At 44.2% G+C, this 13,868-nt stretch overlaps 1 protein-coding gene across 3 annotated transcripts in view; it reads right to left on the bottom strand.

Moving 5' to 3' along the window:
• Positions 1 to 13,868, bottom strand: part of NEK10 (NIMA related kinase 10) — a 326,603-nt gene that overhangs the window by 141,828 nt on the left and 170,907 nt on the right. The window lies entirely within an intron of this gene.

Genomic DNA, 13,868 nt, shown 5'->3' on the forward strand with positions numbered 1-13,868 from the left:
GTGTGGAAAGAGATTATTATGGGTAATTATGATAACACCGGGATTCATTTTTTGGTTATCTTCTTAACCTGGATTAGCAGGTGCAACGCTTTATACTAATACCCATGTTACATCAGTTAATACAAATAGTAATTTCCATTTAAATAACTTAAATAACTTAAATTTAAAAGCCATGGAAGAAAAATATTCCATTTGAACAATTTAAAGAGTTCAATGTAATTGAACAAAAGAGTCAGACTTTGAAATAGAGGCCTCCATCCTAAGAAAAAATTATGTAATCAATATCCAGAGAGATAAATATATATGGTAAATAGAACAAATACAGAAATATATACATACAGAAAAAAAAAGAGCAAAAATGTACTAATAATCAATGTGTGATTCCCCAAAAATTAAGTATCAAGAACATTAATTGGAATGCTAAAGCACATTTTTGTAGTAGGAGAGCCAAAACAATAGGAAATCAATTGTTAAAAAGAAAATTAGTTGAATTAATAGTTTAACTCTAAGGCCCCATACACACGATAGAATCCATCCGCTGAAAAATCCCAGCGAATGGGTTTCAGCGGATAGATCCTATGGTGTGTACAATCCAGCGGATCTGTTTTCCGCGGATATTTATCCCCTGGGATGGATTTCCAGCAGATAATATTTGATGACATGGTATCAAATCTATCCGCTGGAAATCCATCCCAACGGATGGATCCGCTGGTCTGTATAGACTCACCGGATCCATCCGTCCGAAGGGATCCCCCGCATGCGTCGTAATGATTCGACGCATGCGTGGAACTCCTTATATGACAGCGTCGCGCACGTTGCCGCGTCATAATCGCGGCGACGGCGCGACACGTCATCGCCAGAGGATTTCGGCGCGGATTTTAATGCGATGGTGAGTACACTCCATCGCATGGAAATCCGCACAAATCCTCGAGAGGATTTATCCGCGGAAACGGTCCGCTGGACCGTATTCGCGGATAAATCCTCTCGTGTGTATGGGGCCTTAGGCCCCATACACACGATAGAATCCATCCGCTGAAAAATCCCAGCGAATGGGTTTCAGCGGATAGATCCTATGGTGTGTACAATCCAGCGGATCTGTTTCCGCGGATATTTATCCCCTGGGATGGATTTCCAGCAGATAAATATTTGATGACATGCTATCAAATCTATCCGCTGGAATCCATCCCAACGGATGGATCCGCTGGTCTGTATAGACTCACCGGATCCATCCGTCCGAAGGGATCCCCCGCATGCGTCGTAATGATTCGACGCATGCGTGGAACTCCTTATATGACAGCGTCGCGCACGTTGCCGCGTCATAATCGCGGCGACGGCGCGACACGTCATCGCCAGAGGATTTCGGCGCGGATTTCAATGCGATGGTGAGTACACTCCATCGCATGGAAATCCGCACAAATCCTCGAGAGGATTTATCCGCGGAAACGGTCCGCTGGACCGTATTCGCGGATAAATCCTCTCGTGTGTATGGGGCCTTAGGCCCCATACACACGATAGAATCCATCCGCTGAAAAATCCCAGCGAATGGGTTTCAGCGGATAGATCCTATGGTGTGTACACTCCAGCAGATCTGTTTCCGCGGATATTTATCCCCTGGGATGGATTTCCAGCGGATAAATATTTGATGGTCTGTACAGACTTACCGGATCCATCCGTCCGAAGGGATCCCCCGCATGCGTCGTAATGATTCGACGCATGCGTGGAATTCCTTATATGACAGCGTCGCGCACGTCGCCGCGTCATAATCGCGGCAACGGCGCGACACGTCATCGCCAGAGGATTTTGGCGCGGATTTCGATTCGATGGTGAGTACACTCCATCGGATGGAAATCCGCGGAAATCCTTGAGAGGATTTATCCGTGGAAACGGTCCGCTGGACCGTATCCGCAGATAAATCCTCCCGTGTGTATGGGGCCTAAGCCTAAAAGAACATGAAGATTACATTTAAAGTTTCAAGTATATAAGATTAACAAGAGAATTAAATAAAGCCTTAAAGTGGATGTAAACACAAATTTTTATTTATTTTTTTGCTGTCACAATGTATAGTATAAGATTTCCTATCATCTGTGCCCAGTCTTGCCACAAAGAGTTAATCCAGCTCTGAGTAATCCTCTTTTCTTTTTTCAGTGAGATAAACAGACAAACAGGAGAAAACTTTTGTCCGTTCTTCCCCCTTGCTGTGAATGACAGGTTATTTACATATCTCATGCACTAGTCTGAGACAGGCATTATTTTTAAATTCCCACCCCCACTCCTTTTCTGAAGTCACGTGGTTACTTTTCTGGATTTTGACTGGATGTTAGTGATCATAGCAGAATTCTGTGTAAGGAATACACAGGAAAAAATGCATGTTGACAAATGGAGTGTAGAGGTGGGCGGGGAGTCTACTGACATCACGACTCAACTGACCGAGCTCCAGACAACAGATCCACCCACAGAATCTGCAGTTTTTCGGGTCTCATAACAGACAGAGGGGAGACATTTGACAGGTAAGGATACATGCAGGAGGCATGTATATCCTTATAGATCAGCACTATGGCAGTAGTTTAGAAAGGATGAGAGTGGGTTTACATCCACTTTAATGGAACATTTTTGCCAGTCGTTTGCTTTAGGCCCCGTACACACGATAGAATCCATCCGCAGATAAATCCCAGCAAATGGGTTTCTGCGGATAGATCCTATGGTGTGTACACGCCAGCGGATCTGTTTCCGCGGAGAAATCTCCTCTGGGATGGATTCCAGCAGATCGGATATTTGCTGTGCTGCACAACATATCCATCTGCTGGAATCCATTCCAACGGATGGATCCGCTCGTCTGTACAGACTTACCGGATCCATTCGTCCAAAGGGATTCCCCGCACGCGTCGTAATGATTTGACGCATGCGTGGAATTCCTTATATGACAGCGTCGCGCCCGTCGCCGCGTCATAATCGCGGCGACGGCGCGACACGTCATCGGCAGAGGATTTCCGCGCGGATTTCAATGCGATGGTGTGTACACTCCATCCCATCGAAATCAGCGGAAATCTTTGAGAGGATTTATCCGTGGAAACGGTCCGCTGGACCGTATCTGCGGATAAATCCTCTCGTGTGTATGGGGCCTAAGAATTACTTGCATTTGTGGTACCGTAAGTGTCTACAGGGAGTGCAGAATTATTAGGCAAGTTGTATTTTTGAGGATTCATTTTATTATTGAACAACAACCATGTTCTCAATGAACCCAAAAAACTCATTAATATCAAAGCTGAATATTTTTGGAAGTAGTTTTTAGTTTGTTTTTAGTTTTAGCTATTTTAGGGGGATATCTGTGTGTGCAGGTGACTATTATTGTGCATAATTATTAGGCAACTTATCAAAAAAAAAAATATATACCCATTTCAATTATTTATTTTTACCAGTGAAACCAATATAACATCTCAACATTCACAAATATACATTTCTGACATTCAAAAACAAAAAAAAACAAATCAGTGACCAATATAGCCACCTTTCTTTGCATGGACACTCAAAAGCCTGCCATCCATGGATTCTGTCAGTGTTTTGATCTGTTCACCATCAACATTGCGTGCAGCAGCAACCGCAGCCTCACAGACACTGTTCAGAGAGGTGTACTGTTTTCCCTCCTTGTAAATCTCACATTTGATGATGGACCACAGGTTCTCAATGGGGTTCAGATCAGGTGAACAAGGAGGCCATGCCATTAGTTTTTCTTCTTTTATATCCTTTCTTGCCAGCCACGCTGTGGAGTACTTGGACGCGTGTGATGGAGCATTGTCCTGCATGAAAATCATGTTTTTCTTGAAGGATGCAGACTTCTTCCTGTACCACTGCTTGAAGAAGGTGTCTTCCAGAATCTGGCAGTAGGAATGGGAGTTGAGCTTGACTCCATCCTCAATCCGAAAAGGCCCCACAAGCTCATCTTTGATGATACCAGCCCAAACCAGTACTCCACCTCCACCTTGCTGGCGTCTGAGTCGGACTGGAGCTCTCTGCCCTTTACCAATCCAGCCACGGGCCCATCCATCTGGCCCATCAAGACTCACTCTCATTTCATCAGTCCATAAAACCTTAGAAAAATCAGTCTTGAGATATTTCTTGGCCCAGTCTTGACATTTCAGCTTGTGTGTCTTGTTCAGTGGTGGTCGTCTTTCAGCCTTTCTTACCTTGGCCATGTCTCTGAGTATTGCACACCTTGTGCTTTTGGGCACTCCAGTGATGTTGCAGCTCTGAAATATGGCCAAACTGGTGGCAAGTGGCATCTTGGCAGCTGCACGCTTGACTTTTCTCAGTTCATGGGCAGTTATTTTGCGCCTTGGTTTTTCCACACGCTTCTTGCGACCCTGTTGACTATTTTGAATGAAACGCTTGATTGTTCGATGATCACGCTTCAGAAGCTTTGCAATTTTAAGAGTGCTGCATCCCTCTGCAAGATATCTCACTATTTTTGACTTTTCTGAGCCTGTCAAGTCCTTCTTTTGACCCATTTTGCCAAAGGAAAGGAAGTTGCCTAATAATTATGCACACCTGATATAGGGTGTTGATGTCATTAGACCACACACCTTCTCATTACAGAGATGCACATCACCTAATATGCTTAATTGGTAGTAGGCTTTCGAGCCTATACAGCTTGGAGTAAGACAACATGCATAAAGAGGATGATGTGGTCAAAATACTCATTTGCCTAATAATTCTGCACTCCCTGTATGACATCCTTTATGAATTCCCCCCATAGTTATTTGTATATGTGTTTGTGTTTTGTGGTGATAGAGGGCCAGATTCACATACATTTGCGGCCATGTAACGTAACCCGTTTACGATACACCGCCGCAAGTTTCCAGTTTTAGTGCCCGATCCATAAAGCACTTACCTGGAAACTTGCGGCGATGTATCGTAAATACGTCCGGCGCAAGGCGGGCCAATTCAAATGGGCGTGTGCCATTTAAATTAGGCGCGTTCCCGCGCCGGACCTACTGCGCATGCTCCGTTTCGCAATTCCCGTCGTGTTTTGCGCGCAGTGACGTCATTTTTTCGAACGGCGACGCGCGTAGCATAATTCCGTATTCCCGGACGGCTTGCGCAAACGACGTTCATTTTTAAATTTCGACGCGGGAACGACGGCCATACTTTATACAGCAATACGATTGCTGTGTAAAGTTAAGGCACCAAAAACGACTAGGCTAGCGGCGACGTAGCGAACGCGAAAATCCGTCGTGGATCGCCGTAACTCCTAATTTGCATACCCGACGCTGGTTTATGACGTGAACTCCCCCCAGCGGCGGCTGCGGTACTGCATCCTAAGATCCGACAGTGTAAAACAATTACACCTGTCGGATCTTATGGATATCTATGCGTAACTGATTCTCTTTTGTGAATCTGGCCCAGAGTATCTAAAGTTTCTTCAGACATATGGATTTAGTTTCTTTATAATCCTCTTGATTGTAACACAGATTATGTTATAAATATATTAGAATGTCCGTGTGCTATGTGGGTAGAACAGCATAAAAACTAAAGTCCAGACTAAAGAAATCGATGATCTAATATTAATTTTGTTTCCAAAAATATAATGGGTGAAAATAAGTGTTCACTTTGCAAGGAAATTTTAATTTGTAGGAAAACTTTCCCTTAGCTTAGTGAATGAGGTGAAACACTGCTGACTTCCATTGTCCAATCCTTTTCACGCAAAAGTATTTTTTTTTTCTTTGCACATTCTTTGCAAAGTGCATTTCCACCACATTCAATATGCTAAGGGAAATGTACTTTGCAGGATGAACTGCCTATTTGTTTTTAGTAAATTAAAGCAGAGGTTCACCCTAATAACATGTATATCTGACCAACTCCCTTATAGTCATAACAAGTACAAGTACAAGTACCTTGCAATCCATTTTTTCAATCTACTTCCCCCCGTGGAAGTAAGCGTTTCTGCCTAGGGGGATTGTCATCTGGGAGGTCACCCAGATGATTGACGTCTGTTCGCTCTGGCAGATAAGGTCCCGCCCCCCGTATTGCATAGGCGCGCACGACTTACGGGGCTTCCGAAAAAAGCCGAACATGCAGAGCGCAGGCGCCGTATAGAGCCGACTCACATCTCAGCATGTTCGGCTTTTTTCGGAAGCCCCGTAACTCATGCGCGCCTACGCAATACAGGGGGGCGGGGCTTTATCTGCCGGGGCAAACAGACGTCAATCATCTGGGCGACCTCCCAGATGACAATCCCCCTAGGCATAGAAACGCTTACTTCCACGGGGAGAAGTAGATTGAAAAAAATGGATTACAAGGTACGTAAAGCATAAAAAAATAACTAATTGCGGACAGTACTTGTTACGACTATAAGGGAGTTGGTCAGATATACATGTTATTAGGGTGAACCTCCGCTTTTAACCCAATGTTTCTAGACAGTATGCATTATACAAAAACAAAGACCATTCTAGTATTAAAATGACAGCACTTTATTTTGTCCCCACAATGAATTGTCTAGATAGATTCCAAAAATGTTGTTGTATGGAAACTATTAGGATTTATAGAATAAATATGTTAATACCTGAGAAACCTAAATGTGACCACCTAATATTAGCTAAGATATGTGACTTTATTTGAGAATGTTTAATATAGATTTATTACATGTAAATGGGTTAATATTTTTTATTTGTATTACTGTTTATATTTTGTTTGTACGTTATTTTAGCTTTTTTTTAAATGTTTTTTTTTTTTTTTTTAAACTACACACACATATGTATGCATATAGCAATACATCAATTATTGATGTAGTAGTTAGACACACATCTTTATTCCCACACATTCTATTCTTATGCAGTTTCACAACGCTACTACAGTACCAAATTAATATGTTATTGCATTAAGCTGTGCATGGATGACTAAAGGGGCTGAAACAAAAAAAGACCTAACAAATTTCTCCATTCACACAAACAAGGTGAAAGAAGGTATTCCCCCCACAACAATTGACCTGTACGTCCCTTTGAATTTGCAGTCGCGTGGGCGCGCACACCCCTGCCGCGAGCTCCATGACTGTGCCCACGGGACCCACGGACTTGATGTCCGCCGGTGTCCTGCGATCGTGTAACAGAGCTGCAGAACAGGGAGATGCTTGCGTAAACAAGGCATTTCCCTGTTCTGCCTTGTGACAGGACACTGATCTACTGCTCCCTGTCATCGGGAGCAGTGATCAATGTTGTGTCACTGGTAGCCCAGCCCCCCCACAGTTAGAATCACTCCCTAGGACACATTTAACCCCTTCCTTGCCCACTAGTGGTAAACCCCTTCCCTGCCAGTGTCATTTAAACAGTAAACATTTTTATAGCACTGATCGCTGTATAAATGACAATGGTCCCAAAATAGCATCGAAAGTGTCCGATGTGTCCGCCATAATGTCGCAGTCACGATAAAAATTGCAGATCAACGCCATTACTAGTAAAAAAAATATATTAAAAAAATGCCATAAATCTATCCACTATTTTGTAGAGCCTATAACTTTTGCGCAAACCAATCAATAGGGTTGTCCCGATACCACTTTTTTAGGACTGAGTACGAGTACCGATACTTTTTTTCAAGTACTTGCCGATACCGAATACCGATACTTTTTTTTAAATGTGTCCCCAAATGCAGCCATGTCCCCCCACAAATGCAGCCATGTCCCCCCACAGATGCAGCCATGTCCCCCCACAGATGCAGCCATGTGCCCCCACATATTGCAGCCATGTCCCCCCACATATTGCAGCCATGTCCCCCCATATCCAGCCATGTTCCCCCATATCCAGCCATGTCCCCCCCATATGCAGCCATGTCCCCCCCATATGCAGCCATGTCCCCCCCATATGCAGCCATGTCCCCCCATATGCAGCCATGTCCCCCCATATGCAGCCATGTCCCCCCACATATATGCAGCCATGTCCCCCTTACCTACATGCTGCTGTGCCGCGCCGCCGCTTGGTTAATATGGGCGGGGAACATTACAGCTTTCATTTGAATAGCTGTAGTGTTTTGCGCCGCGCTGCGTATAGACACTCCCCCTTGCTCGGGATTGGACAGTTCACCCGAGCAAGGGGGAGTGTCTATACATGGCGCTGCGGGAAACACTACAGCTATTCAAATGAAAGCTGTAATGTTCCCCCGCCCGTATTAACCAAGCGGCGGCAGCGGGGATGCGGCGGGATGCGGCGTGGCGGCGGCGGGGGGCGAGTATTCGACCAGGCATTGGGGGCATTTGCGGGAGTACAAGTACTCCGGCAAATACTCGGAATCGGTCCCGATACCGATACTAGTATCGGTATCGGGACAACCCTACCAATCAATATATGCTTATTGGGATTTTTTTACCAAAAATATGTAGAAGAATACATATCGGCGTAAACTGAGAAAGAAATTTGTTTTTTTATATTTTTTTGCGGATATTTATTATAGCAAAAAGTAAAAAATATTGCATTTTTTTTCAAAATTGTCGCTTTTTTGTTTATAGCGCAAAAAAATAAAAAACGCAGAGGTGATCAAAGCTCTATTTGTGGGAAAAAAAGTACATCAATTTTGTTTGGGAGCTACGTCGCACGACCGCGCAATTGTCAGTTAAAGCGACGCAGTGCTGAATCACAAAAAGTGGCCCGGTCATTGGGTAGCCAAATCCACTGGGGCAGAAGTGGTTAAATATATCACACATGCACATGTGCAGTATATTTGCAGCAACACATCAATGCGCTCTTGTGTTACTCATTATTCAGCATATATTACTTACTTAACTATAGCTATTGTATAGTTATTTATTCCCTTCCCATTTAATTTTATTATCAACATATCATACTGTATACTTTTAAAGCCTTTAGCACTACACACACACACACACACATAACTACTGTATGTAACCTGTTTCCACACACTCTTGTTCATTCACACCATATCCAATTTTGCTATTACTTTGTCACACATTTTTGATTTATTACCTTCACATAGAATTTCAGAATATACTCTTGTTGCTTTCATGACTGAATACAGTGCCTTGAAATAGTATTCATACCCCTTGAAACTTTCCACATTTTGTCATCTTACAACCAAAATCTTAAATGTACTGTATTTCATTGGGATTTTATATGATAGACCAGTGTTTCTCAACTCCAGTCCTCAAGGCGTCCCAACAGGTCATGTTTTCAGGCTTTCCATCATTTTGCACAGGTGCTTCACACACTGACCGACATCTCCATTTGGCCCTTTCACCAATCCCCACCCCAAACTGACAAACACCCTTCCATGTCTTCCTTACCCCCCCAGCTGGCACACATCCCTCCCTGACTGCCTCATCCCTGGCTGACACACATCCCTTCCTAGCTGCCTTAACCCCCACTGAAAGGTAGGCACCTCCAGACACCTCACCCCCTGTTCACAATAGCTGCAGAGGGATCCCAGAAAGGGTAGAAGTCAGCGGACAAAACCTTATTGTAGAAATCTGAGAGAAAAACAGACTGAATCAGCAAAAAATTCAATGACACCCAACATTCCTGTAGTGATCAATGTACAAAGGTGTGCCACTTATCACTGCTTCTAAACAACACCATACACCGCCTAGTGCCCCCTGTCCTTCTTGACTATCTTTCCTATTACCCCTAGAGATGGGTGGCAAGCCCTCATTTTCTCAGCACTCCTCTCTTGCATATACTGTGCCATTATATTATCTGCACTTCTTTTCTGTATATATTGCCTACTGCCACACGGTCTGAATTTCTCTATAGCATATACCGCCTGCTGCAAAACTCTCTACACTCCTCTTCTGGAAATACTGCTCGCTGTCATACTCTCTGCACTTCTTTCCTGCACATACTGCCCACTGTCATTCCCTGTGCAATACTCTCCTGCACATACTACCCACTGTCATTCCCTGTGCAATACTCTCCTGCACATACTGCCCACTGTCATTCCTTGTGCAATACTCTCCTGCACATACTACCCACTGTCATTCCCTGTGCAATACTCTCCTGCACATACTGCCCACTGTCATTCCTTGTGCAATACTCTCCTGCACATACTGCCCACTGTCATTCCCTGTGCAATACTCTCCTGCACATACTGCCCACTGTCATTCCTTGTGCAATACTCTCCTGCACATACTGCCCACTGTCATTCCTTGTGCAATACTCTCCTGCACATACTACCCACTGTCATTCTTTGTGCAATACTCTCCTGCACATACTACCCACTGTCATTCCCTGTGCAATACTCTCCTGCACATACTGCCCACTGTCATTCCTTGTGCAATACTCTCCTGCACATACTACCCACTGTCAATCCCTGTGCAATACTCTCCTGCACATACTGCCCACTGTCATTCCTTGTGCAATACTCTCCTGCACATACTACCCACTGTCATTCCCTGTGCAATACTCTCCTGCACATACTGCCCACTGTCATTCCTTGTGCAATACTCTCCTGCACATACTGCCCACTGTCATTCCTTGTGCAATACTCTCCTGCACATACTACCCACTGTCATTCCCTCTGTACTCCTCTCCTACACATACTGCCTCCTGCCATACCCTCTGTACTCCCCTCCTACACATACTGCCTCCTGCCATACCCTCTGTACTCCTCTCCTACACATACTGCCTCCTGACATACCCTCTGTACTCCTCTCCTACACATACTGCCTCCTGCCATACCCTCTGTACTCCTCTCCTGCACATACTGCCTCCTGTCATACCCTCTGTACTCCTCTCCTGCACATACTACCCACTGTCATTCCCTCTGTACTCCTCTCCTACACATACTGCCTCCTGCCATACCCTCTGTACTCCTCTCCTACACATACTGCCTCCTGCCATACCCTCTGTACTCCTCTCCTACACATACTGCCTCCTGACATACCCTCTGTACTCCTCTCCTACACATACTGCCTCCTGCCATACCCACTGTACTCCTCTCCTACACATACTGCCTCCTGCCATACCCTCTGTACTCCTCTCCTGCGCATACTGCCTCCTGCCATACCCTCTGTACTCCTCTCCTACACATACTGCCTCCTGCCATACCCTCTGTACTCCTCTCCTACACATACTGCCTCCTGACATACCCTCTGTACTCCTCTCCTACACATACTGCCTCCTGCCATACCCACTCCTCTCCTACACATACTGCCTCCTGCCATACCCTCTGTACTCCTCTCCTACACATACTGCCTCCTGACATACCCTCTGTACTCCTCTCCTACACATACTGCCTCCTGCCATACCCACTGTACTCCTCTCCTACACATACTGCCTCCTGCCATACCCTCTGTACTCCTCTCCTGCACATACTGCCTCCTGCCATACCCTCTGTACTCCTCTCCTGCACATACTGCCTCCTGCCATACCCTCTGTACTCCTCTCCTACACATACTGCCTCCTGCCATACCCTCTGTACTCCTCTCCTGCACATACTGCCTCCTGCCATACCCTCTGTACTCCTCTCCTACACATACTGCCTCCTGCCATACCCTCTGTACTCCTCTCCTACACATACTGCCTCCTGACATACCCTCTGTACTCCTCTCCTACACATACTGCCTCCTGCCATACCCACTGTACTCCTCTCCTACACATACTGCCTCCTGCCATACCCTCTGTACTCCTCTCCTGTGCATACTGCCTCCTGCCATACCCTCTGTACTCCTCTCCTACACATACTGCCTCCTGACATACCCTCTGTACTCCTCTCCTACACATACTGCCTCCTGCCATACCCACTCCTCTCCTACACATACTGCCTCCTGCCATACCCTCTGTACTCCTCTCCTACACATACTGCCTCCTGACATACCCTCTGTACTCCTCTCCTACACATACTGCCTCCTGCCATACCCACTGTACTCCTCTCCTACACATACTGCCTCCTGCCATACCCTCTGTACTCCTCTCCTGCACATACTGCCTCCTGCCATACCCTCTGTACTCATCTCCTGCACATACTGCCTCCTGCCATACCCTCTGTACTCCTCTCCTACACATACTGCCTCCTGCCATACCCACTGTACTCCTCTCCTACACATACTGTCATATCCATCTGCATGCTTTCAACTCTATAAAAGATCTTCTAAATTGTTTGTAACATTGCCGTCCTGGAAGAGGCACATTTTTTCGAGATAAAATAACACTTTAGAGCTTTTTTTCTGCACAAAATGCATGCACAGTGTTTTCCATGTATTCCAATGGCTCTAGTTCACACCATGCAGTCAGTTTTCTGTCAGTTAAATAAAAAAAATTAACCTAAATAAAGCTGCTTGATTTTTATGTCAATGAAAATGTTTCTTTGAGAGACCATCCACCTTTAAAGTTCTGTTTTCTTTAAAGCAGAGGTCCAGCTATGTAAAAAATTTTTTTTAAAGTCAGCAGCTACAAACACTTTAATAAGCACACTGACCTGTCCAGGGTGCCCACGATGTCGGCTGCCTGAGGCCGATCCATCCTTCAGATCGTATGTCGGCGCCGCCATACTCGGTAAGGGAAACAAGCAGTGAAGTCTTGCGGCACGTTTCCTACTGCGCATGCGCAAATCGCACAGCGCTTTGTGAATGGGCGACTGTCTTCTGGGTCACACACAGGTCCCAGAAGACAGTGTGCCCCTTTTCCCAGGAGGCACCATGAGGAGGAGAAGAAAGAAGATCACCGTGGAATAGGAAGTGGCAGATTAGGACGATCTGCCAAGAAACAGCCATTTCTGGTAAGTATAATTTTTATTTTTCATATTTTTTTTAGCTTTTTTGGCATTTTTTTTTTTTTGAGTGGACCACCGCTTTAAGATTTCCGGATTCATTAGTAGTGTTGAGCAGAATATGCCATATTCGATTTCGCGATATATCTCGAATATATATTCGAATATTCGAGATATATTCGCTAAATTCGAATATTCGTGATATTTTATCGAAAGTAAATGATTGCGATTTTTCGCTATTGCGAATGCGAAAATAATTGCGATTTTTTGATAACTGCGGTAGGAGCACTCTGGCTCAGAATATTCGTGATATTTTATCGAAATATCGCAACATGCGAATGCGATATTTATTGCGCAATTTCGAGAAATGCTGGAGGAGCGCTCTGATTGGCTCAGAATATTCGTGATATTTTATCGAAATATCGCAACATGCGAATGCGATATTTATTGCGCAATTTCGAGAAATGCTGTAGGAGCACTCTGATTGGCTCAGAATATTCGTGATATTTTACAATACAAAATAATTGCGAATATTCGGCAAATGCGGAAGGAGCACTCTGATTGGCTCAGAATATTCTTGATATTTTACAATACAAAATAATTGCGAATATTCGGCAAATGCAGAAGGAGCACTCTGATTGGCTCAGAATATTCTTGATATTTTACAATACAAAATAATTGCGAATATTCGGCAAATGCGGAAGGAGCACTCTGATTGGCTCAGAATATTCTTGATATTTTACAATAGAAAATAAAAAGTGTTTTGCATTGGTGGTGATTCTTTACTCTATCCATCTGTCACAGCCGTTTGTCAATCAAACACCTTGAAGATTGAACACGTTCATGCTGCATGCTTTGGACTTTTTTTCACTTCACATATCAAAGACATTTTTATGAAAGATTATTTTTCTATTATTGGGACTATATTTCTTTATATATTTGTTTCACTGTGTATTTCACAAGTTATTTGCGCTTACTTATTTAATAATTTGCCCACATGTCTTGTCACTAAACATATTTTTTATTCTTGTAGAGCGACTCCATTTTCTGTCTTGTATTAATTTATGTTGTATAACATTTTTGAGTTGCTGCTGTATTCTCCCCTTTTTTAAGGTATGCGCAATTTTTTCCTTCTTACAAAAAATAATAATATCAAACATACAAATATT

The sequence above is a fragment of the Rana temporaria genome, chromosome 5, assembly GCF_905171775.1.
Source record: "Rana temporaria chromosome 5, aRanTem1.1, whole genome shotgun sequence".
In the NCBI taxonomy this organism is placed as follows: Eukaryota; Metazoa; Chordata; class Amphibia; order Anura; family Ranidae; genus Rana; species Rana temporaria.